The 13,227-nt window shown below is 42.7% G+C and overlaps 1 protein-coding gene across 4 annotated transcripts in view; it reads left to right on the top strand.

Annotated features, from left to right (window-relative positions):
- akap6 (A kinase (PRKA) anchor protein 6) overlaps window positions 1-13,227 on the top strand; it is a 193,657-nt gene that overhangs the window by 4,089 nt on the left and 176,341 nt on the right. Inside the window, exon 1 of one of the 4 annotated variants that reach the window (XM_036954677.1) lies at window positions 7,507-7,649. The exons of the other annotated variants lie outside the window; for them this stretch is intronic. The gene's annotated coding sequence lies outside the window, so the exon portion shown is untranslated. Of the gene's footprint in view, window positions 1-7,506; window positions 7,650-13,227 lie in introns of those variants that run through there. 4 annotated transcript variants of the gene reach the window in all.

Raw genomic sequence — 13,227 nt, 5'->3', positions numbered from 1 at the left:
GCCATGAGGTCAAAGGAATTGTCCGTAGAGCTCCGAGACAGGATCGTGTCGAGGCACAGATCTGGGGAAGGGTACCAAAACATTTCTGCAGCATTGAAGGTCCCCAAGAACACAGTGGCCTCCATCATATTTAAATGGAAGAGGTTTGGAACCACCAATACTCTTCCTAGAGCTGGCTGGTGACCAAGGGAGGGGACCAAGAACCCGATTGTCATTCTGACAGAGCTCCAGAGTTCCTCTGTGGAGATGGGAGAACCTTCCATAAGGACAAACATCTTTGCAGCACTCCACCAATCAGGCCTTTATGGTAGAGTGGCCAGCCGGAAACCACTCCTCAGTAAAAGGCACATGAGATCCCGCTTGGAGTTTGCCAAAAGGCACCTAAAGACTCTCAGACAATGATAAACTAAATTCTCTGGTCTGATGAAACCAAGATTGAACTCTTTGGCCTGAACGCCAAGCGTCACGTCTGGAGGAAACCTGGCACCATCCCTACGGTGAAGCGTGGTGGAAGCATCATACTGTGGGAATGTTTTTCAGCGGCAGGGACTGGGGGACTAGTCAGGATTGAGGGAAAGATGAATGTTGCAAAGTACAGAGAGATCCTTGATGAACACCTTCTCCAGAGCATTCAGGACCTCAGTCTGGGGTGGAGATTCACCTTACAACAGGACAATGACCCTAAGCACACAGCCAAGACAACACAGGAGTGGCTTCGGGACAAGTCTCTGAATGTCCTTGAGTGACCCAGCTAGAGCCCAGATTTGAACCCGATCGAACATCTCTGGAGAGACCTGAAAATAGATGTGCAGTGATGCTCCCCATCCAACCTGACAGAGCTTGAGAGGATCTGCAGAGAAGAATGGGAGAAACTCCCCAAATACAGGTGTGCCAAGCTTGTAACGTCATACCCAAGAACACGCTAGGCTGTAATCGATTCCAAAGGTGCTTCAAAGTATTGAGTAAAGGGTCTGAATACTTATGTAAATGTGACATTTCTGTTTTTTTATTATGAATTTGCTTGGTCATTGTGGGGTATTGTGTGTAGATTGATAAGAGATTTGTTTTATATTCAATTTTAGAATAAGGCTGTAAACTAACAAAATGTGGAAAAAAAGTCAAGGGGTCTGAATTCTTTCCGAATGCACTATATACAATATTACTATCCAAGAAATGTGAACATGCATTTCAAACATGGACTGGCTTTGACTCATCATTCAGTGATGCCAAGCCAGAGAAAACAACGGTGTGCCATATAAAAGGAGGACTATACTGCGTGCATTGTACAATCTATTCACAAGCAATAATGATGTCAGAGAGAGCTCTCAAGGTTAAAGCCTGCCCTAGCTAACCCATTCTATCACATCTACCTCTTGTTGTCTTTGCACAGTATCTAGAGATACCACTCTTCATACAGAGAAATGTGCCATAAAGACCTCAGCCTCTCGCCCCTAGGGCCCTGATCAGAAGAGATCTATCTGTCCCTCTGTAGAGAGAGAGGAGGAGGGAGGGAGAGAGTGGAGAGAGACGGAAGGAGAGCAAGAGAGAAGCTGGAACTACTCTACCTGAACCAATGTGGGGGAGAACACAGCTTCCAAAAGAACTGCTGTTCCTGCTAGAACTAAGGTGTGATGAAGGTCACAGAATGACCTTTCCCATCACTAGCTACGCTAGCTACTCACAAAAGTTTGTGGAAACCCCTTTAAATGAGTGGATTCGGCTATTTCAGCTACACCCGTTGATGACAGATGTATAAAATCGAGCACACAGCCATGCAATCTCCATAGACAACAAATTGGCAGTAGAAAGGCATGCACTGAAGAGCTCAGTGACTTTCAACGTGGCACCGTCATAGGATACCACCTTTCCAACAGGTCAGAGCTGCCCCTGTCAACTGTAAGTGCTGTTATTGTGAAGTGAAAACGTCTAGGAGCAACAACGGCTCAGTCGTGAAGTGGTAGGCCACATAAGCTCACAGAATGTCTCCTCTGAGTGCTGAAGCGCGTAGCACGTAAAAATCGTCTGTCCTCCGTTGCAACACTCACTACCGAGATCCAAACTGCCTCTGGAAGCAACGTCAGCACAATAACTGTTCGTCGGGGGCTTCATGAATTGGGTTTCTATGGCAGAGCAGCCGCACACAGGCCTAAGTACACAATGCATAATGCCAAGCGTCGGCTAGAGTGGTGTAAAGCTCGCCACCAACTGTATAGTAACCAATGCAAAGTAATTGAAGTTGCTAATGTTTTGCCCTCAACAATTGACATTGAATGAATCCTCTGTATTTGTTTAGGTGTTGGCCTACACAGTTAATGGTACAACCATACCAGTAGCTAGTGAGTTACAACAGTACTGGGACCCAGCTAGTACATTTGGTTCCTTGGAAGCTGTGGGAACGTATGTTTTTGGTTTCCAATTGGTTCTGGGGACAAAGCCATAAGTTCCCTGACCAGTAAAACGGAATGTTTTTTAAACGTTTTGAGAATGGAAGGGTTAATGTTGCCTGTTCTGGGAACATGACTTTTTAGGTAGCAGGAGGGTTCTGAAAACATTTTTCTATCGTTCTCTAAATGTTTTCCTGGAAGGAATTATTAACGTTCTGAGAACAGAAATTATAAGATTGACATTTTTTAATAACTTCCTTAGCTTTCTACTGAATGTTTTAAAAATACTTTTAATAATACTGCTAGCTTATGTTAACAGTTTTGAAATCCAAGCAAAGATAGGACACCTGGAAATTAATTTGATTAGGCATTAATCATGCATGAACCTGGATTTTTATTGTGGCACAGAGTCAGTAAGATTCAACCCTTATGATCTTCTGGTAAAACTAAAATCAATAGGTGATAAGGAAACTAACTTAACTTCACCCAAAGAAAAATAGTACACTGACAAAACAAAACTCCTACTGCTTCCAATTCTCCATATCTACCTTCTCAGGCTCTAGGCCTAGAGCCTGATAGGGTGGTACCGCTTATGACAATATTCTATGTAACTCCTTCGCCGAGAAATCTTTCAGCCCCAGGAAACATCTTCCACAATGATTTGTATCTTCCTGGACCTTCTTTCCACCTTGGCAGTGCCATTTATCACCATAGCTATGAAGGCCACAAAGTCAACCTTCTTAACCTTTAAAATGTCAGGATTCTGCTGGTGAAAGGCAAACCCTGCAGCCTGCAGTGAAGGCCTATCCACCACCATGGACTCAAGTGCACCATTCAAACCCTCAACCTGTTTAACAGCTGCTATGCTCTGGATAGCCTTGACTTTGGCCACTTCATTCCCTTTCCCCCACTTGAAAGACGTGGCTTTGTGGTTCCCACCACAGTTGCGACATGTCACATTTTCATCACGTGATCTTTTCCACAACTTGGACATCTCGACTTCTCTCTTCTGCAAACACTTGACACATGACCAAAAGCTTTACAATGACCACACTGCGTTGGTCTTGGGATGAATGCTCTGACTCTGTAGTTAATATACCCTAACTGCACTTGAGTAGGGAGACTCCATATCAACCAAAAAAAAACTGACAAAACAGTTTTTCTTCATTCACCACACGATTCATCCAACGTGCATCAATCACTCCAGGAATATTTTTCATCTCTTCAACATCTACTTCCCACGGGACTCCAGATATAACCGCCTTGAGGGGTACCCTGTTCCTGAGAGAGAGAGAGAGAGAGAGAGAGAGAGAGAGAGAGAGAGAGAGAGAGAGAGAGAGAGAGAGAGAGACACCACTTCAAACGTATCAAATCGGTTGAGACGCAACACACTTTTCTTCTGATCCTCAGAAGCACAAAAAATCTAAACCAACCAGCCTCTCATGATCCTCACAGCCTTCACTCTACCCAGCACTCTCTCCACCAGTTTGCATATCTCAAATTGATTCCTCAAGATGGGTAATTCGATCAGCTGCTCCTCATTTACAAACCGTACTCCTACAAGATACGAAGTGACATTATCATCACTGTACTCTACTTTGCTCAGTTTTCCTTTCTTTTGGACAAAATTCCAATTCTCCTTGATTTTACCACCATTAGATTCAGAATCCACTCCATCATCCGCTTCCGCCATCTTTTTTTCCTATCCGAGCCATGATCCTGTTTTTCATTTAAGTCTATTCAAACAGACCCCATTTCAAAGTAAACAAGCACTTATTAAGATCAGGTGTGGCCAATTAGTGGGCACGGCCAACACACCTGAACACACTTAACAAGATAGAGGCTAGAGAGAGTTTGGTGACGCTGAGAACGGAATGTATATGGTTTTAAATAGCATTCTTAGGATTTTACTCATGTTTTCTTGTGGTTCTTATGGAAAGTTGTCTTAATGTTCTGAGAATATGACTTTAAATAGAACCATCCTGCATCATTCCCAGAACCTTTTGGGAAGGTTGTATGCAAAATAACCTTAGGGCAACCATGCTCTCACCAATCTCTAAGAAACATATCGGAACGTTTTGTGCTAGCTGGTTAGTAGCATTAGCTTTGAAACCCTTATGCTCTGTACTGTGTTCAGCTATATTATAGCAAGTTGCTGAAATTGAATTTATTAAAGGAGCAACAAAACAACTGTGCCCTTGCATTATCATTGTAGAATCCAGTGTTTGTTCCCTCTGAATGTTATGATTCATTTTGGGTGCCATAGGACATGTAACATGTCTTCCTCATGAATAGTAAATGATTCATCTGTCCTGGACTGCCTGGGCCACAGAGAGATCCTGACAGGATAATAGTCACATTGTTCCCTGTGGGATCCCTATTCCCAACAGCTGGTGACTGGGTTGTGTTCAGTAGAGAGATAGTTTCGAAACGTAGTGAAACGAGGAGGTACTGCAGGAATTGTCCAATACAAATGGTTTTCTATTGCAAAATATTGTTCTACATTTTGGCCTACTGAACATGACCCTGGTGTTACTCTCCAAGCCTGCAACAGTGTTCACTAGATATTTCATTTGAAGGGGAACTGATGCCCCCCAAATTTCAATATCTTTGAATTCATTATGCATAAAATTTAAAAAAATGTGTGGCCTTATTTCCATATTACCTCTAGAGTTAGATGTATCACCCATAAGTTTCAGTGTACTATTGGATAATAGGTCATGATGTGCCTGCTTGCTCACCACCATACTGAGCCATAGTCTCCTCTGCCTTGTCATAGCCACTATGGCCTACACATCTCTGGGTGATGCTTTGGAAATCAGCCCCGTATTACGTAACCCAAGTGATGCTGTAGCCATGCATTTGTGAATCATGGGTGGACTGGAAATCGGTTTGAAATGCAATTAAAGGGGCTTAATGTCAATGTTACAGGCTTTACTGTAACTGCACTCTGCTGCTGTAGACACCAGAGACATGGGTGATTCAACTCCCACCAAGATGCTCTGGTGTAGGGTTTCTCTCATGACTCCAGGGTGGTTTTATGCTGCTAGAACCCATAGAGTAAAGGAAACGATTTTGAATATGTCCCTAGTGGCACCATATTCCCTGAATAGTGCACTACTTTTGATCCTGTTGGCCCTGGTTGAAAGTTGTGCACTATAAAGGGAATAGGGTGGTATTTGGGACAGCTTATGGCTGTTTGATGGGCAGCTGTCTCATATGTGCTTATTAATGATATATACTGAACAAAAATATGAACCCAACATGTAAAGTGTTGGTCACATGTTTCATGAGCTGAAATAAAATATCCCAAAAAGCTTATTTCTCTATAATGTTGTGCACAAATTTATTTAAAAGCATGATCATTACACAGGTGCACCTTGTGCTGGGGACAATAAAATACCACTCTAAAATGTGCATTACAAGCATTTCTAGGCATGTTAGAGAGCTTGCCTTGGTCCTGGGCTCACATTTGTTCTCTATAGACTAAATCTGATCATATCCTGGTTATTGTTTTTGATTCAGTGTTAAATAGTCTAATACATGTGTGTGAAAGGGGTTTCAAGCAACCTTCTCTGTCACAGGGGTAATGAGTTTTGATGATAGGCTTGTCTATTCCAACGCTGCAGTATACTGTTATTGTTATTGTTGGCACGTTGTTGTTTTTACCCCTCGGCTGATTCCATGTCACTGCACGAACACTGAACATGACAGGCCTGTCATTTGCATTTGGCAGAAGCCAGGGGAACGAGAGGGTGACAAATTTAGGGACTGCTAATTGAATCATTAAGGGACAGAGTTTTGCAGATTAATCAGAAATGGTGATAAGGCCTAGTTTACAGTGACTGTCACAAAGAATAGTACTCTCACACACACACACTCACTCACTCACTCGCTCGCTCACTCACTCACTCACTCACTCACTCACTCACTCACTCACTCACTCACTCACTCACTCACTTGTTGTTAGTTTTGGATGATTTGTAGCCTATGAAAGCGTACACATTAAATGAATAACTATGAAATTGTAGTTTGTTCAAGATGTGAGGGCAACATAAGTAGAAACAAAAGCCTTATTGTATTCTTAATGAGGCTTGGTAATTGTTAGTACCATGCCCACTGACTGCCCTGAAGGCTAATATGCTGCAGTGCTCACACTTGTTCTATCTATGTCCTCCTTTGTCTTTATGCCCAACATTGGCAATCCTACTATACAGTAGGAAAAACGAAGTTTCCTTTTAGATGCTGATCTAAGGTCAGCTTTTGTTTTAAGTCCTTAACGGTTCAGATTTAGATTGGTGTTAAGGTAATCTAATACTAGATCTGTGGTTATGAGCCCTTTTAGATGCTGATCTAAGGTCAGCTTTTGTTTTAAGTCCTTAACGGTTCAGATTTAGATTGGTGTTAAGGTAATCTAATACTAGATCTGTGGTTATGAGCCCTTTAAGAGGCTGAGGCTGGTAGTTTCCTGACCCTGCCAGGCAGCATACAGCTCACAGCCCAGAGTGAGACAGGACCTCATTCAGCAAATCAAGCGTAGTGAGGATGACGATGATGGTGTTGATGACACAAGTCTTAGCTCATAGACATCCATATGAATCACAGGGATGGAGTCAAAGTGGTCCAATTCTCATCCGGGCCCAGTAAAACAGTAATAAAATGACTTAAAGGATGAGGTTCTGCAGGCAGACAGGATGTCGGTGCCTGACCAATGATTAGCTAATAGGCTCTGATTTACAGGCTCTATTTACTTAGACCCCTTCCATGTTCTGGCTCCCAGTCAATATCTAGCTTAGGCTAAGGCTACCCCCATAACAACACAACGCCTGGTGTTTTTAGTAGGTCAACTATACAGAGAGCGGAGTAGAAAAGACAGGTATACATGAACACCAGTGAGTTCCATACTGTCCCCCTCAGCATCATCTCAGGGGTGTCATAATAAAGGCCTCGGCAGAAACCTTTGACATGGGCTGTTACTGTCAAGAGGCAGGGGAGGAGAGAGAGAGATGAAGAGAGAGAGATGGAGAGAGGAAGCATGGAGGTTTCAAATGGGAGTGGCTTGGACTTGCAGAGATTCTCTTTCTCTCACTCACTCACTCACTCAGACTCACACGACCACATGGCTGAGGGCAGTGCTAAGCAGTGTCTGTCACTCTGGCCTGGCAGAGAGGCAGGCTGACTGTCAGTCTGACAAACAGAGGGATTGGATACTCTTATCTGGAGCCTGATGTTGCCTGGCCTCTATTTATCCTCACATGGAACTCGGTAAGCTCTGCTCGACTTCTCATGGGATTTCCTTTTTTGGGTTTGAAATGAGGTATGCTGGGCCATATGGTCAGTGGACTTAGCACATCTGTGGTATGTGATCCCTCATTGTCGGCCTGGAATTCTTTTGTCAGGAGAGTGTAGCCCGTGAACGGAATTGTGTCAGCTGCACTGCCTCTGGATGTTATTATGTGTGTGTGTGTGTGTGTGTGACTGTGTTTTAGCTAAGTGGCAGCTATTCTAGCTGCCAATAGTATGTGTTCATATGTGATGCTCAGTCGGGAAGGAGCGCTTCTCAAGGTGCTTTACTAATGTCCTCATTGTAGATGGACCTCAGGGTGGAATGAAGAGCAAAATGGATGCTGTCAGACCAGAGGCATAAATTGCTGCCTGTGCAGTTCTTCGCGCATGGACAGGAGTGTTAGCATTGTACCATGTCTGTGTGTGAGATTGATGAGAGATGGAGGGGGGTAGACAGATCGTTAGAGGAAGAGAGGGAGAGAGAAGGAGGGAGAAGAAGAGAGGGAGAGAAGGAGAGAGGGAGAGAGAGAAGGAGAGGGAGAGCGAGAAGGAGAGGGAGAGAGAATGGAGGGAGATAGCGAATACAGGGAGAGGGAGAGAGAAGGAGAGGGAGAAGGTGAGCGAGAATAGAGAGATGAGAGAGGTGGGTGGAATTGATTTATATTTACAAGGTCTCTCTGTCTGGCCCTGTGTGTGTGTGTGTATGTGCATCCATGCGTGCACGCGTTTGTGTATGTACATTCATGTGTGTGTGCTTGTGCGCACGCACGTGCATGTGTATCAGTAGCAGCAGAGGCAGCAGCAGCAATAAAACGGCTTTGTCATCTCCAGGATGAGCAGAGTGATATTTCCAGATGAGACTGAAAGGTCAGGAGGGTAATACAGATGCAGAATTGAGTCATCCTTTTATCGTGTGAGCCACTTCTTATTGGTAGGTTGAGCCATCAGTCAGCGCATAATGACTTCTCATTGGTAGATGGGAGGCCTCTCACTGTGTCATAATAAAGCAGCAGGATGCGTCTCCTCATCCAAGCCATTGATTTCCAGTGACGTACTGTTGTGTTTCTCTATTCTATGAACTAATGCTGTTTCCAATCACACTGCTCTGCTGTACTGGTGTAGAGGAAAGTTAACCTTTTGGACAATATTGTTAATCACTGCACCATGGACTGATGTGATCAGTCTATATAATATTTAGTTGTACATACAGTGATATAATTTGACGATAGAGGAGATAGGGTCTGCTCCATTGTTTACATGTTTGTTGATGACCCACTATTTGAGGTTATGTACAGATTTAGAAGCGTGGCTTTAAGGTTTGTTGGGTTTGTAATACAAGAAGAAATGTGTCATACACAGGAGCACATTGTTAATGATGACTGGGACATCATCTAGTGCCTTCTATAGGTCAAATATATTAGGTATTAGATGTTAAGCCTAGGAATCATTTAGAGAGACAAGGTTCATTTAGACCACTGTAATATGACCTTCCACGTAGGGATGTGCTTCTTTCCCTTTGAAGATGATTCCATACTTATCTAGATACATGGGCTCCGACACGATACAGGAACCATACGTTTTAGTTCGAAGTGATTTGGTTTGATTAGAGGAACGAATCGATGCGAGTTAATATAGCACTAACATTTGTTGCATAAACACGTTCATTTTCCATTCGAAATTAAAATATGCGGCTCAGTGGATGTGTGCGTGTGTAGGCAGGCGCCTGAGCTGAGCCATAAGGGAAACAATACCGATTGTTTAAAGCAAAACTACCAAAACCATTGCTGATGGTGAAGCTGAATAATCCAAATAAAGCCCCGAACAGCCTTCCTATAGCATGTAGCCTTCCTATAGCATGTAGCCTTCCTATAGCATGTAGCCTTCCTATAGCATGTAGCCTTCCTATAGCATGTAGCCTTCCTATAGCATGTAGCCTACCAATAGCATGTAGCCTTCCTATAGCATGTAGCCTTCCTATAGCATGTAGCCTTCCTATAGCATGTAGCCTTCCTATAGCATGTAGCCTTCCTATAGCATGTAGCCTTCCTATAGCATGTAGCCTTCCTATAGCATGTAGCCTTCCTATAGCATGTAGCCTACCAATAGCATGTAGCCTTCCTATAGCATGTAGCCTTCCTATAGCATGTAGCCTTCCTATAGCATGTAGCCTTCCTATAGCATGTAGCCTACCTATCGCCAGATGAGAGTTGTGTCTCTGGTAGTAGCTTAGGCTACTTTTATTCCGGTAAAACACAATTTTAAACACTGCATTTGATAAAAAAATAACCTGCCAAATTATATTGGTTGTCAAGGAATAAAGCCTACTATTGAGCAAGCCATTTTACAAACATTTGAATGCTGAAGGTGATGCGCAGGTGTGCCAGATCAGGAATACGCCGACCTCTCGTTGGTCCGTGTTTGACTAGGCTACTGATATTGCCTGGGGTTCTTCGGCATGCAAAATGACTTGTAGATCAATGATGTCAACATAATTATATGCTTAGATCAACACTGAAGGAGAGGATACAGTTGTCACAAAAGATGAGAGGTATTTTCAGATGGTAGTAAGTACGTTTTTTACATCTTTTTATTGTTATTATTTTATTATTTTTGAATGAAAAAATAAATAATTCTCCCCAATTTCGTGGTATCCAATTGGTAGTTACAGTCTTGTCTCATCGCCGCAACTCTCGTACTGACTCGGGTGATGCGATGGTTGAGAGCCGTGCGTCCTTTGAAACACAACCCAACCAAGCCGCGCTGCTTCTTGACACGTCCTGAGGGGCCCCAATGTTGAGGATCAGCGTGGCTGATGTGTTGTTGCCTACCCACCTGGGGGCAGCCCGTCAGTCCCAGGATCCGTAGCCTAGTAATGAGCTTTGTGGGCATTGTGGTGTTGAGCTGTAGTCAATGATCAGCATTCTCACCTTTCAGCAGGACAGTAACCTACAACACAAGGCCAAATCTACACTGGAGTCGCTTACAAAGAAGACAGTGAGATGCCAAGTTATAGTTCTGACTTAATCTGCTTGAAAATCTATGACAAGACTTGAATTGCTGTCTATAGCCATGATCTCCAATCCAACACCTTGACAGAGCTTGAAGAATAATGAAAAGAATAATGGTCTAATATTGCACAATCCAAGTGTGTAAAGCTCTTAAAGACTTACCCAAGAAGCTCACAGCTGTAATCACTGCCAAAGATGATTCTAACATGTATTGACTCAGGGAGCTGAATACTTATTTAATTTATATCCATCTTTTTTTTTTAAATCACATTTTCTTCCACTTTAACATAAGAGTATTTTGTGTAGATTGTTGACAAAAAAAATTGTTTAATCCCACAATAAAATGTGAACGAGGAGAGGAGAACCAACGACAGGATAAGGGTAAGATTCCGGTTCCTGTTCCTCCCCTGTAAAGGCGTCAGCAAGCTTCAGTTCGGCTGGCGGCTAGACCACCGAACAAGTGTGCTCTCATACTCCCTTAAAACACATTTGCTTGAAAAACTAGAAAAAAGCGGCAATAGTACTGTTTGTCCATTTTGAGATGCCATAGCCATTATACATTTCCTCAAAAGTCAATTAATCTAAGGTAACTCAAAAAATCTGTCATTAATTTTGATGTTGTGGCCGAGGAGATCATAGTCGAGCAATTGACGACTGCGTGGCCAAACACGACTCCAACCACATCATTAAGTTTGCTAACGACACAATGATGAGACAGCCTATAGGGAGACATCTCTCGATGTCAGCAAGACATAGGAGCTGATCGTGGACTATAGGAAAAGGAAGGCCGAACAGGCCCCTCATTAACCTTTCTGATCTCCCCATCCCGGATCCGGGTTCGTGAATACAGACTCAAGCTCATTACCATAACGCAACGTTAACTAATCATGAAAATCGCAAATGAAATGAAATAAATATGCTAGCTCTCAAGCTTAGCCTTTTGTTAACAACACTGTCATCTCAGATTTTCAAAATATGCTTCTCAACCATTGCAAAACAAGCATTTGTGTAACAGTATTGATGGCTAACGTAGCATTTAGCATTAGCATTCAGCTGGCAACATTTACACAAAAAAACAGAAAAGCATTCAAAAAAATCATTTACCTTTGAAGAACTTCAGATGTTTTCAATGAGGAGACTCTCAGATAGCAAATGTTCAGTTTTTCCTGAAAGATTATTTGTTTAGGACAAATCGCTCCGTTTTCTGCGTCACGTTTAGCTATGAAAAAACCCCTGTATCCAGGATTGTGTAAATCTATCAGCAAGCTCATTAGCATAACACAACGTTAACTATTTATGAAAATCGCAAATGAAATGAAATAAATATGCCATCTCTCAAGCTTAGCCTTTTGTAAACAACACTGTCATCTCAGATTTTCAAAATATGCTTCTCAACCATAGGAAAACAATAATTTGTGTAAAAGTAGCTAGCTAGAGTTAGCATTTCGCGTTAGCATTTAGCATTAGCATTAGCGTTAGCATCCAGCACGCAACATTAACAAAAACATAAAAGCCTTCAAATAAAATCATTTACCTTTGAAGAACTTCTGATGTTTTCAATGAGGATACTCTCAGTTAGATAGCAGATGCTCAGTTTTTCCAAAAAGATTCCTTGTGTATTAGAAATAGCTCCGTTTTATACATCACATTTGGCTACCAAAAAAAATCCATAAATTCAGTCCTCAAAACGCAAACTTTTTTCCAAATTAACTCCATAATATCGACTGAAAACATGGCAAACGTTGTTTAGAATCAATCATCAAGGTGTTTTTCACATATCTCTTCATTGATACATCGTTCTTGGACACATGCTTTCTCCCCTGAATCAAATGGTAAAGTAGAAGCAGCTGGCAATTGCGCACCGAATTCGACGCAGGACACCAGGCGGACACTTGGAAAATGTAGTCTCTTATGGTCAATCTTCCAATGATATGCCTACAAATACGTCACAATGCTGCTAAGACCTTGGGCGAACGACAGAAAGTGTAGGCTCATTCGTTGCGCAATCACAGCCATATAAGGAGAGAATGGAAAACAGAGCTTCAGAAATTCTGCTAATTCCTGGGTGATGCATCATCTTGGTTTCGCCTGTAGAATGAGTTCTGGGGCACTTACAGACGAAATCTTTGCAGATTCTGAAACTTCAGAGTGTTTTCTTTCCAAAACTGTCAAGAATATGCATAGTCGAGCATCTTTTCGTGACAAAATATCGCGCTTAAAACGGGAACGTTTTCTATCCAAAAATGAAATAGCGCCCCTAGAGCTCTAACAGGTTAACATCGACAGGACTGAAGTGGAGCGGGTCGAGAGTTTCAAGTTCATTGGTGTCCACATCACCAACAAACTGTCATGGTCCAAACACACCAAGACAGAACATCCTGACCGGTTGCATCACCGCCTGGTATGGCAACTGCTCAGCATCTGATAATAAGGCGCTAAAGAGGGTAGTGCGTGTGGCCCAGTACATCACTGGGGCCAAGCTTCCTGACCTCCAGGACAAATATACTAGGTGGTGTCAGAGGAAGGCCCCAAGAAATTGTTAAATACTC

The sequence above is a fragment of the Oncorhynchus mykiss genome, chromosome 19 (assembly GCF_013265735.2).
Source record: "Oncorhynchus mykiss isolate Arlee chromosome 19, USDA_OmykA_1.1, whole genome shotgun sequence".
Taxonomy (NCBI): domain Eukaryota; kingdom Metazoa; phylum Chordata; class Actinopteri; order Salmoniformes; family Salmonidae; genus Oncorhynchus; species Oncorhynchus mykiss.
Note: the sequence above shows the minus strand (reverse complement) of the source record. Positions and strands in the feature narration are given on the sequence as shown.